Genomic DNA, 13,510 nt, shown 5'->3' on the forward strand with positions numbered 1-13,510 from the left:
GACATCTTCCTGTCACCTGTGGTGTGATTATGTTAAATATTTAATGCTTGTGAAGGATTACACTGCACATCTAATCTATATCTAGCAATCTGTTCTCTCTCTGGAGTACTTTTTATTTAGTTCTGCTTTTGTATAATGAGTCGCATTTCAAAGGAAATTGTTAAATACTTTGGTGGGAAGAGGGACGTGTCATGCTGTAGTGTTTGGAGAGGAGAATACTGCTAACTAGGCACACAATGGGTAGGCTGCAGTGCACTGCCAAGATGGTGTAGCAGGGACAGTACACTCTGCCTTTCTGCAAGGAGAAGGAAACAAAAATCAAACCTTTCTGTTTGTTTTAGGAGCTTCAGTATACCCCTCTTCCACAGCATAGCCAAATGATTAAGGACTTTGAAAATCAGAACACAGGGTTCACATTGAAAATATCCCTTGCAGCATGCACACATTTCAAGGTTGCACATTTCTTAGACTTGTTTTCCCAAGGGGCTGTCAACTGTGTAATAGAAAAATGTATTTGTACATCTCTCCCCTTCTGAGCCCCCCTCCTCCTCCTTAATCTTGCACTGCCTTTGAAACACAAGGATGCATTTGTGTATATCTGGTCACCTCTTGGGATGAGCCCCTTTAAAGGAGAGGCCAAGGATGTGGTTCTAGGAGCAATTGCTTTAAAAGATGGGTGTTTGCATCTGGTCCTAATCATCATCTTCTATAACAAAACCAGTGAAAAAAAATTATTCAGCTATTCATCAAAAATCAGTTGAATATATTCTTATGCATGCTATAAAAAGCACATAAAATACTTCTCTGGCAGTTCATTTGCATTAGCCATTATTTGCATCTAAGGACAAAAGACAAATTCACATAATTATTTTTCAATTGGTTGGGTCTGTGTCTGTGTAATCATTTTTTCACAGTGTATGAAGCCCTTTCTCAATAGACCATAACAGTAATAGCTATTTCTTATTTACAACTCGAGGAGAAGATCCAGCAACCAGATTTTATTATGCAGAGTGAACTTTTCAAAATTAAATTAGCAGAGCTAATGTGGTGGCCCATAGTAAACTAATTAGTTGTTAGACTGTTGGCAGAGATAGTATCAACTCTTTCAGACTTCGTAACAAACATTCTTAAAAATTACAAGCAAAGGTTTTCTATTGCATTTTGGTTAAGCATCAAAATATTCATCCTCTTTAGTCAAAATGAGAAGGTAACATCATAAGAAGCAGCTAAGGGGCAGAGAACATAGCCCCCAATACCACGCTGACCAAAAGCAAGGACCAGTCAGATGGATAAGAGGTTTCCATTACTACAGTTTAAGTAGCTTGAAATCGGTAGCTTTATGATCTCTGGATAAGCCCACATGCTTTGGTCTACAAAAACAGTGTGACGTTCGAGGGGGCTTTATGAAATGGAGCTCAGTAGGGTAACCTGAGCCAAACAATAATGCTCAAACAAATGAAGCACCCACTGATCTGGTGCTGGGGGGGCTACGACTCAAATAATGTATTTCTGGCACCTGTTGGGAGGCTCGATCATGTGTATTCAACAGCCTAACTGGCTTTTCAGAAGTAACTTTGCACTTATGTAAAATTAATAGGGTATTCATTATGAAATCCATGCAGCGTCTTATTAAAAGTGCTCTGTCATTGAAAGTAGAAGGTGGAGGCTTTTTAAACTGGGGTTTTGTTGCCCTCTAGTGAATGAGGTCAGCATTATGCATGTGAAATTATTTTGATCACTGCATAATTAATGTGTTCTGAATTGGTACAAAAGTGCAGCCAAATTGCATCCTGTTCCCACTTGAATTAGTTAACCTACAGATACTGTTTCTTACAACGTGTTGCTTCCTTGCCTGAGCTTTTTTTTTTTTTTCCCCTGCAATGAGAATGCATGACTATGTGAGTATCGTGATAAGGCAAGGTAGCCAGAGACAAGGAATAAATCAACTAAATGGATCTGCAGCACAGTAGCTTTAATACATTGGTATATACTTAATATGTCTCCTGAAAAGAATGTCTAATTATACTGTCATGGCACAAAATGCATTTTCAATAATGATAAATTATGCCATCATTTACTTTCTGAGAACATGCTGAGATTTATGAAAGATTACTGCAAAATTATCATGCCGGGATAAAAAAAGCCAAATGCAGTTATCATTGGCATCAGGAAAGAAAGAAAAAGGAAAAAAAAAAAAACCCTTTCAATAGTGAAAAGGCTAGTAGAATTGATAAAATGCTATGCAGTATGAAAATATGCTACTATGGAATGAAATTCAGCTTCACATTGTGCTCTTATTCTCTGTTACCTGCTAGAATACATCTGTTGGGCTTAGATGAGGAGGTTGTCTCAATCCTGTCTGCAGCTGGAAGCCACAGGGCCTAATTCTTCACTGACTAGAGCTTGACATTTTTGCTTATCTGGTATAAAACCAGTGTGAAGGAGTATCACGCCACAGAACGGCACATTAGAACTTATTCTTACTGGCCTTTACTGAAAACAGCCACCAACTCAACATGAACTCATCTAGAGTGCACATGCAGAGGCTGCTGTCGTTCCACATATTTTTGTTATGTATGGCTTTAAATCCATGTTCTAAAAGTTTTCCAGTTTCTTTATCTTTATTCCTCGCTTATTTTTTAAAGACATCTATAGAATTTATGTTGTTTTGTGGCAACCTATACTGCCATTGCCATTGCACTCCAGGCTGTGTACGGGGAGAGTCCCCTACCTGCAGGCTCAGTAACGGGGCATCGTGAACCTCATCTACTCCATCAGCTCCTTCACTTTCAGAAAGAGGAGTGACTCTTCCACGCAGTGGTTCATTGTGCATCACAAACAATCCAAAAATAAGGCAATTCTTTTCTTCCCTCCACACATCCTTCTACCAATTCCTATTTGAGCTGATGCTTCCCTCACGCAAATGTATCTGTCATGGACTCGATTCAGAAACCTTCTATTTTAACTGGATTTTTCTTCTGTTTATTCTAATGGGATTGTGAACAAGATTTATATTTTCCTGGTAAAGGCACTGCAGTCCTGTATATGATTAGAGAATACAAACTTGAAACAACAGCTATTAAGGATGAAGGTAGCCCACAATGGAATGGGACTGGGTAAACTGGTGAGGTCAGTTAGAGGTTTGGATAAGGTTCTGAGAATGACAACCAAGTCCTTTATCGACCACTCTGGGAGAAAAACGCAACTTGGAAGCAAGGAGATAAATAAAATGTTATGGTGTTTGCTGCACTCCATGAAAAACAGAGAGCGGGTAAAGATCAATATTCTCCAAATAGAAAGGACAAAGTTAAGGGGAAAAGTATTGCTTTCCAAGGCACTGAGGCGTATACAAAACAGGGGCACAAATTCTGAATTTTCCACACATACCAAGCTTTGCTGTCATTCTGGTGAAAGTGGTGTGGACTCTTCAAGTTACTACCAGTTTCCTGTGACCCACATTGGTGATCTGACCTGTAAACTTTTATGAGAATTTTACCTGAACACGTAATTCAGGGTTCTACCAAGACATCCATAAAAAAGTCCAATCTGATTTTTTGAGAGTGCATGAAGGGTTCCTAGTTTTAATATAGGTTGTAGTGTTGGGTTTTTTTGTGTGGTTTTTTTTATTACTGAGTACTTAGACTACTTGTGACAAACTGGATGGGGGTGGGGTAGTTGGGAGAAACGGGACATTTGATCAAAATTCTTATTTGGAATAAGTCAAATATACTTAGTGCCATGCAGCACTGCCCAAACAGTCTCACTGATTTAAAAAGACCTTCCCAATAAACCAAGATATCACTCAGCATAATGATAATAGCTGGCATAAGTAAGTAACCCATTTACAAAATAAAGACTTTTCTTAAACAAATAAAATACAAATATAACTCCTAAGTGTATGAGATGCTTTAACTGTCCCAAAGCTACTGCAAACAGCAAGGCAACCTGTCTTTCAGTAAAGAGTTGCCATCATTGTCTGCTGCTGTAGAAGATATTTCCAGCAAATCCTCTGTGGTCCCCTTCTAATTTTCCACTTATTGGCTGTTTTTATTTGCTCAGCTATTCCCAGTAACAGCATTTTGAGTACTGTCACATGATAATAACAGTTAGAGCAATATATGATACCCAGTTCAGAGCCAATAATGTCACTACTTCTGTTTGTTCTGCAGCATGTGTGATCTAAAACAGGAAACGTGAAATAAAAATGTATATATTATTGACCGAGGTGTTGGAACATGAGAACAGATTCTGATCTTCGCTGGGCTAATGTGAGTGTGAGGTGACAGTATTGACTCTGGTGCAACTCGATGACATTTTGTTGAGCGTAACTGAGTTTAGCTCAGGCACGTTTTATCGGCTTTGCTTGATGTGTGCAGCATACTCCCATAACCTCTAGCACTGAAATACCTTTCAACATTTTAGCTCTATTTTAGCCACTATACGACATTTTCTTATGAACAAACGTGATTGGCACTTATTTTCATTAGTCTAAGTTAGCAAATAGAAATCAGTCTCTTGTTCCAAGCAAACTCATTATTTCTCAGGAAGTTTTTCCCTCTAGTCATTAGCAAGTACACTTGACCATAATAAAATTAACAGCTTTGGTATATTTTATAAAGACATTTACATTCATCTTCTTCATGCTTTACACTTGTTCTCTAACATTTTTTTCTCACATAGTGAAATTTTTGTAAATATTGCTGGCTTCCTGTCTGGATCTCCACACTCTCTGGAAAATGCTATAAACAGAGAGGATGCCATTGGAAAGTACTATGTGCTGTTTGTGAAATTTGACATTATGCTTATGCTTAAATTAAAAAATATTATTGCAATTACAGTGAAAGTTGAAAGTGTTTCCTAAATACATGGCAACTACTTCAGGGGATTATTGTTAACAAAATGGCAGGAAGAACAGATCCACCACTGGTTTTTTTTTCTTTCCTTTCTCTGTTTATTAGATACAAAGATGATAATTGCTTTGTTTTGCTCACAGCTGGCACTAGATGGTAAGTTTTCTTTTCATTAGATGTGTAGACCGCTGACATACTTGCTCGCCTTCTCCAGTTTCATCAGATACAGTCTCAGCTGATTTTCGTATCTTTAAAATGTAGGCTATGTTTGGTCCCAATAAGCATATTAAGTATTTTTGTAATTGAAATCCATTAATAAAGTTTTCTTTTGATGAAAAGAATTCAAGAGTTGAATATTTTCCCCCTCTATTCATTAATGAAAGCACAAATGGACCAAATTTCAGAGTCCAAGATCCACGGAGACAGGAGAAGTCATCTGATCCACCAGTCACTGAAGCTCTCCACTGCAGGAACCTGTACGTCATGAGGTGAGAGCACACCTATGACTATAAAATTGGATGAGATCTTTACACTATGAGTTTTTTTAACATTTCTGGATAATTCTAGTTTTAAAAGATAAAGCAATCCTGAATGCTTTCACACTCATTAATCTTTGCTTTCAGTTTATTTAAAAAGGAATTTTCATTTTCTTTATATTTATTGAATAATATTTATTAAATTGAATACAATTTATGCAGAATAAATATTAGCTGTAGCACAAAATGACTTACTGAGCTCAAAGGCTAAAAGAAAAGAAGGAAAACCACTGTGCTAATAAGATCTGGCTTCACTTACAACACATCTGCAACATGAATCACTAGAAAACCTGCTTGTTTCTATTACTGAATGGACTTAAAACAGGACATTTCCAGCCACAGAGAGATAATTTATGCATGTGTATTTGGTTGCAAATGGCTTTCAATACAATGAGTAATTAGGGAAGTCATATCTCACTGCTTTGTTTCCAACACCCACGTGGCACTTATTTTCAACCCTAGCTCCAAAATGTCATCTCATCATTAGTGAACTTTTGTATGCTGATTGCTGATAGAGCTTTCATGGCTTGCTACATCAAGTCTGGATGACCTACAGATTTTTCTCCATCTTTGGCTGGTGGGAATAATGCAGTAAGGACTTGGAGTTGCTTAATCCATTCAGACATTATGGTCCTGATTAATGTTGTGTATTGTCGTCGTGCATCTATATAGCCTGATGAAATTTTGTCATTTGGCAAAACTGGAGTAAGCAAATCTAATCTGCTGTTTCAGAGTAAAATTTAGTTTTGAACTGTTGCTTAGAAAGCTGCATGCAGAAGTTGTAAAAGTTGATGTGAAATGGCTTTAAGCAGATGGAGACTCAAGATTAACTACATAGAGTCAAAAAGTGAAGCGCAGCACTTGATTTCAACTATAGTTACGGGTTTGAGAAGGAAAGCAGATTTTGTGCTTTCCTAGGTTAGTGGGATTGCTCTGATTTGAGCCAGAGCAACTTGGAGGCAAAATTTTGCCTAACAATGAAATGTTTTGACTGAAAACACACAATATTCAGATTTTCACACACACCTCCGTGAGAACACTCTCTCTGGGAGGATATGGGAAAGATTGTCATTGATAAAAAAAGAAAAACATTTGAGGACTTCATTTTTTAGGAATAACTGCACATTTGAGAGGAAAAAATAATTACCTTTCCTGCTGTAATATTCACCCATTTTCTCAGTCAAGAAGGCTCTGATCTCCAGTTAGATTCTTTAGAAACCATAGTAGTACAAATAAAGAAAATGTATGTTTGCTGTCATCTCTTAAAATCTCCAATGCTTGCTTCATTAAACTCCATGCAAAATCTGAAAAGTTGGTTCATGTATAGGTCCTTTCCTTTCTGCAATATTTTTCAATTCTCTTTTCTTATTAGTGATTCTGAGGATATTTTGTACCTTGTGCACATTTTTTCTTATTAAAAATATGGAAGTATATATGGCTCTTAGCTGTTTTAGAGTAAATCCAGAATTAACTTAATGCTGTCATGGAGCTTCCTTCATTTTTGTAGTGCTATATATCAATGCTCTGAGCCAGAGTGCCTGCATAACATAAAAATTTAAATTCTAGACAACAAAAATATTTCAGTGAAATGTTTTTCCATTTTTTCTCATTAATCAAAATAACACATTTCACAGAAACACAAGCTCTGATCATTCTCTTTGTGAAAAACTGAAAACGGATTATCTTGTTATGAAATGTAAATCTCTAGAACCAGAATGACACATTTCAACTACCCACAAATCAGATTCTCTTTCCCAATAAACTTATTTTTTGGTTTTGTTTTGTTTCATTATAAAAACCTGAAGCCTGTCAAAATCTCGAAATGACACATACAACAGAAAATCAGATTGCTGCCCACCTCTATTAGTTTCTATAATAGTCTTCAACTGCAAGGAGGACAAATGAAACATTAGGAACAAAACTGTTTCAATGACAAGATGCATCTGAACTTCTTATTTACTGACAAACAAGAATAATATCTTTGCTTTTGCCTTTGCTGTTTTCCAGTTTTCTGACAGTTATTTCTCTGCCGTCTTCAGCGCCAACAGAAATGAAAACATAAACTTTGATTTAAAAACTGCCAATACTTTTCCGTGGCTATGTGATGGTGCACACACGTGCTGAGTACGTTTTTCTTATGGAACCAATTAAAAACATACATACATCAAGGCTCATGTTTTTATCTGACCATGCCTTGATACATTATTTATAATACTAAGGTGTGCATTTTTCGGGAGCACTTTTTTCTCCCTCAGAGAAGTCGTAGGTTGATGTGTGTCTTACTTGACAGATAAGGGTGGCATTCACTCGAATAGGATCATCAAAACCAACATACTTTGACAGAACAGGCTTCATAAATAATGTGCATCAGTTTTTACTCTGTCAGTGTAAATGCATATCCTCCAGTACTGGTTTCCACTTGTTTCATCTGGAATGTCTAAGAATAATGAATAAATCATAGTTCTGTATACATGTATGTATGCATATGTATGTGTGTATATTTATACATAATTCATGCCATAAATATCTTTTTTTGGTCTGGCACAGAGATCATATATAAAAGCAGAGGTGTGCTATACAGACACTGCTCTTTGCTTGACCTAAATGATTAATTGAGATTCAAATGCTGCAGATTATTTCATTTAGCAAGAAAAACAGATGAATGCAGATTATATTGATGCAGGCCTCTTTTTTTTTTTCCCAGAAATAACATGCAGCATTCATGATCACCACTGGAAAGTTCTTTTGCTTATCACTCCTGGCTGTTTCCAGTCATTAATTGGCCCCAAATTGCTCATTAAGTTTTTCTTAGCCTGCCAGTTCTTCCAAGCTGTATGTGGTGCTTCCTTCTGCCTTCTCTCTTTGGTTCTCTTGTCACATAAATCTTCATAAACAAGAGTCATTGCCTTTCCTGCCATGTGTCTTTGTTTAAGAGTGGTACTAGCCAGGGTCCTGGGTTTGTTTCAAGTTTCTGATTCCATACACGGGCATAAAATGTTGACATATTCCTTTTTATTTATAAAATATGTTTGAAGAACATGAACAAAATGAGACATATTTTGTTTGGAGCTCCACTTATTGGGCGGTTTTTACACTGCCTTACTTCAGTGAAATTTAACCCACACGTGATTTAGTGCATAAAATTGATAACTCCAGGATATGATTTAGCCTCTCTAGTTAGCACATCCTCACATGGCCGTCAGCTTTCCTTCTCTCTTCGTCTTTCATCTCTCTGCAGGATAAGAGATGGTCTTTGTTTTATAAATCACTGTGCAAACCCCCATTGTTAATTTGCAAGCTATAATTTACAGTGTTGCAACACTTCACGTAGTGAAGCACCTGAAAAAAAAAACTGCATTGAAAATACACAGTATTGCCCAGAAATTAGCTTGCAGGATTATGGTATGCAGAGTCCAGTTTTCTGTGTCATTTACAGGAAAATAAGAGAATTTAGATCTCATCAATGCGTAAGTAGTACCTAAGAAGTAATATCTTCAGTGAACAAGAAGAAAGGAATGGAAAAGGATCCTCAAGAGAAAGATCTCTGACTGGAGCTGTTGGCACCAGCACTAGATGCTATTGGATTTTAGCAGATATGATACAGGAATAGGGGCACTCGTCCCACAGTACAATAAAAGCCTGTGTGCTGGGGCTCCCAATGCACTAATTACTCTGTTTAGCACAAAGACATTTGTGAAATAGTATTTGGAAAGAAAAACTGAGCTGTGTATTCTATATGCTATAGAATTCCTGGTAATGCCGAGTCCCGGACCAAGTGCCCTCCACATGAGAAGAAATGGCAAATTACTTTTGAACTTTCTTCTTTCTTCATTACTTTTGAAGTGGAGGATGTGGTCTGTTGAGCATTTTCAATCTGCCTTGTTGTCCTCAAAATATGAACCAGTTCATGACACACAGAAAGCGCCGAGTCTAACACAACTTTAGTGTATTTTAGGACATTTGTTGTTTTTTCTGTTTCCTTGTTTTTTGCTTTTTGAGGGAGGAAAAGTAGGTTTAAGTTATGGTCAGAAACTTGGCAAGTTTAGAATTGTTTGACAAATCTAATATATTGCTTGCAAAGTTTGTGAAACATCAAACTGCAAGAGGTTGGAACATCCACAGTAACAAGTAAGAAGCAAATCATGACAGACTGAGTGACTAGGGTGTTAAATAAAGACACAACAAAACCTGTCACAGGTTTTCTGATAAGCTTTGGAAGAACACCTGACAAGTCACATTAATAGCAGCAGTTATTGTTTGACTACATTAGTGCTTTGAATGCAAAGGGGCTATTATTTTGCCTTGCTGTTTTCGTAAAGAAACAGTGTTTTGGTCACCGTATCCTAGTTTCTGAAAGTTGCTGAGCAATTTTATTTTCATATTAATTTACGATGTCCCTTTTCTATGGGGAGATGATTTTATTTTGACAAAGTGCAGTAACACTCAAGAACTCCTAATATTTAATGTGTAGAGAAGGTCATGAATTCATATCCATGCTGGGGCAAATATTACAGTATATATGCCAGAGATGGATGGCACTTGTGTCAGGCTACACTGCTAAGGAAGACAGTAAATCATAAGATGTTACTTCTCACCTTGCTGAAGTTGTAAAATGGATATAACATTTCTTTATATTGAAAGATCCAATTAGGGATGGGGAAGGTCAAGTCATGCAGAGCTGGGCTTCCCAAAAGCTAGAGTTACCTCTCCAGTGTAACCGAGACACCTTTTGAGACATGGAGAACAAAGTTTTTACAGTGCAAATCAATAAATACCGGGCTGTCCATCACTGTCTCTTTGCATTGTCATGATGAAGTTGCCTCTTGACATCTGATTTAAAACAAAAGAGATTGCATTGTCACTTCTGTTAATACAGAGTTTTGTACTGCTCTTATTGCAGATCAGGCCCACAGTGCGGAACTGCTTAGGCAGTCCATGGGAAATGCCATGGAATTACGCTTGGGGAACACTTCAGGGTTTGCAGGATATCAGGATAATTTTTTTTTCCCCTTTCCTATGCTCCTCTCCATTACCTCTTCTTGCTGTAAGATTTGACAGGCAAACCTTAGGCATGAGCTGCTTTTAAGGAAGCTGCCCAGCACAGTTCAGTCGGTGTGAAGGAGAATATTTGGGCACGGTGTGGCATGGCCTCTTCGCCTCCCAGCCGAGGAAAGAGCAGGCTTTGCCATCAGTTGCTTCTAAATGAAACTGCTTTGCTCCCGGGGAACTCAGCACTCCCTGAAGTCCTGAGAACTGGTAAATAGCAAAGCTATATTTATTGTGTTTGGCCAAACTGGAGTGGGCTTCAGTGGAAAGGCCAATTAAGTGTACAGAGGAGAGAGGAACAAAATGTTAGGGACAAACAAGCGTGCAGTAACTGGAGAAACTGTCACACTTGGAAAGGAAGTGATGGACAGGTTTTTATTAGGGAGAGGGTTCTTGGATGGAGTTGACCATCTCTCCAGCCAAAGTCTTTAATTTTTACTTCCCTTGCTTCCTTTGTGTTTGACCAGTAAACAGATCAGACAGTGACCTTAAACCGTTTTTTAAAGACAGTCATTTTATATCCTTCTTTTTTTACTGACTCTGTCCTTCATTTGGGATTCTTTCTGTCTTTGCCACCTTCTCCTTTCTTCCCTAACTGTCTACTCTTTTTCCCCATATCTTTTGGATATTTAATATTAGAAAAGCAACTAGAAGATTTAGGAGACCTTGGTCCTACTAGGTTGCCTTTTCTATGAATAATGATATCAGAGTAATCACCCTTCGCACCTTACTTTTACTACCTGGAAAAGGGGGATACGGGTATTTGACCCATCATTATAAAACATGTTAAACTCTTCTGCTGGGAAAAGTGTTGCTATTTTTATTTCATTGACCATTCACTTGACCAATCTGCCTTATTGCTGAAGGCAGTTATGAAGCGTTTTAGCATTACTTGTTTTTGTCAGACACCACACATTTCACATTCGCTTAAGACAGTTATGTGGCTTAGCTAAAAATATTTCAGATTAGTCAAATCAATTTAGCATATGTGGAATAATTACTGGTTAGCACACATCCATGTTACCAGCACTTTGGCTAAGTGGGGGAAAAAGTCCTGAAGCTTGTTCTAGCAGCTAAAATTGACTCTGCTTCTTTTGATTTATTTCATAAACTTGTTTTGCTTCATTTTTGGCTTATTTTGCAGGATATTCACCTTGTGTTAGAATTTGCAGACTGTTCAATCCCTCTCACACTTTTTGCAACAATCCACCTTTTACAACAATCACAATGCTGTAGTGACCTAAACATAAAGCGGCTTCCAAAGGCTTGGAGAGCACAGGTTCAAGCTCTGGTTTTTATGTTACCATCTTTATTTGCTGAAACAAATGGGAACTAAGGGAAGCTACTGCTGCAGGCAATGTGTGTCACTAGTTGCAATGCGCATCTTCATGGATAGTTTATAAGTACATTCTTCAAAATTGTCTCTACATAGTTTGAGGGGTTTTATCCTGCATTTGGATCCATGCTTGATGGTATATGAAAAAAATAACAGACTCTCTGATAATATAACGTAACATAACATAACATAACATAACATAACATAACATAACATAACATAACATAACATAACATAACATAACATAAATATCGTTAGCAAATTATTTAAATTCATTTAGTTGTGGGTATAGAATAACAAAGAGATGCAAAGAATACTAACCAGCAGGAAAAAGGATTGGTCTCTGGGACAGAGAGTCGGGGTTTGTCTTTTACGCTTGGTGCAAGTATGTATCGTTCAGTAGTGAAATGTGTAGTTACAACATTAGTTGATTGGATAGTTAATAACTTTGATGCAGAGAAATGAACAAAACAAAATGGATGGCATTTCTAATAGCAGTTAAGGGGAATAATTGTTGTATCTAACAAGTGATTGAATAATATGTCAAGCAATATCAACATCAAAAAGAAGGTAAACGCCAAACAAGTTAATGAAACAATGATAGTTTTTAAAATTTTAATATTTGATTGGGAAATAAATGAGCCTGGCATTATGTAAGGACTTGTCTACATGGAGAAATTCATCAATGTAACTATATCGGTATAATTATACCTTTCAAAGCAACATGAGCCGAACAAAGAAAAGGCACTCTGATTGCAGAATAAGATTCTGCACGTGGGGAGCTATACAGCTCTAACTCCAGTGTTGTAATTATTCTGGGGTGGTTACAGTGGTTAATTTGCCCCTGAAGACAAGCCCTAAACCGTGTGATGATCTGCTGCCACATACCTGCACCCGGCTGTGGATTTTGCTCTGCCCAGCACCATGAAGGCTGTAGTTGCATCTAAGCTACAAAAGCATGCAAAGCCAAATGCTGAAGCATGTTATTGTTCAGGCTCTAACACATCATGCAGCACAGTGGCAGGCCCATATGTTAAATATCATTTAAATACATTCAGTTTTCTAATACAGAACAACCCACCCATTGCCATATTTCACTGTGGTGTATTTTCCAATTGTGATAATATAATTTTTAATATTCTTTAACCTGCTTGCTAGGAAGAAAAATAAGAGTCTGTTCTTCTCTACACATTAATTAAGTTGATAAATAGTATCTTGGTGACATTTGAATACAGAGTTAACTCAAAGCTTTGTGTTCACAAAAAAAGTCAGTAATTTTCATGACTCAAGTTTTGATAAGCTGAATTTGAAACCAAGTTGACTGGGAAGGAATGAGGTAAAAGCAAAGATCTGACACTTCTTTCACAGGCACCCCACACTCTTGGCTATGAATCTGTGAAACCACATTCTGATGAACATAGAGTAACTCTTTAAATGGGAACATTCCGATCTAACAGGTGAAAAAGCCTAAATTAACAGATCTGAAAATCATTTACTCTCTGGGAAGGGAAAAATTCATCTCCCATCCAAGGATTTGAGCTGATTCAACGTGCAGCAGTGGGTTAAGAGAAATAGGTAGCCTTGTGTCTGCACACCTGGTCCCCTGCTTTTAGTAAAAGCACCAACACAGACTACAGCAACAACAAATGTGAACAGTTACACTTTCTAGGTGTACATCTGTGTGTTTCTTTATTTTTATCCCTGGAAGTGTTCAAGGCCAGGTTGGATGAGGCTTTGGGCAT

The sequence above is a fragment of the Tauraco erythrolophus genome, chromosome 18 (genome assembly GCF_009769465.1).
Source record: "Tauraco erythrolophus isolate bTauEry1 chromosome 18, bTauEry1.pri, whole genome shotgun sequence".
In the NCBI taxonomy this organism is placed as follows: Eukaryota; Metazoa; Chordata; class Aves; order Musophagiformes; family Musophagidae; genus Tauraco; species Tauraco erythrolophus.